A 367-nucleotide genomic window follows, 5' to 3' on the forward strand; every position below is an offset into this window, starting at 1 on the left:
GGCGGAAGCGGGGATCGAACCTGGAACCCTCAAGTTGCTGGCACGGCAGCTCTACCAACCGAGCCGTACCGCCATATTTGATTACCAAAAAGTAATCAAATCCCGTGCGAATGTTCCACGTTATGGATGTGATGTATCCTGGGTTAAACCAAAGGCCTCAGAGAGTCAAAAGTCTTGATGAGCAGGTGCATAGCATTGCAACTTGTTGTTTGGACACTTCTGACGCATATCTCAATGGCAGCTCATGTCTGTATTGTTACTGTGGAGACAAGCATGTGTCATGTTTTCCATTCAAGACAGGCAATTCTACTTATCAACGACACACCCTGAAATTGTTTTGCAGCCAAATGCAATAGAACAGGGAAAA

This window comes from Nerophis ophidion, linkage group LG04 (assembly GCF_033978795.1).
Source record: "Nerophis ophidion isolate RoL-2023_Sa linkage group LG04, RoL_Noph_v1.0, whole genome shotgun sequence".
NCBI classification, from domain to species: domain Eukaryota; kingdom Metazoa; phylum Chordata; class Actinopteri; order Syngnathiformes; family Syngnathidae; genus Nerophis; species Nerophis ophidion.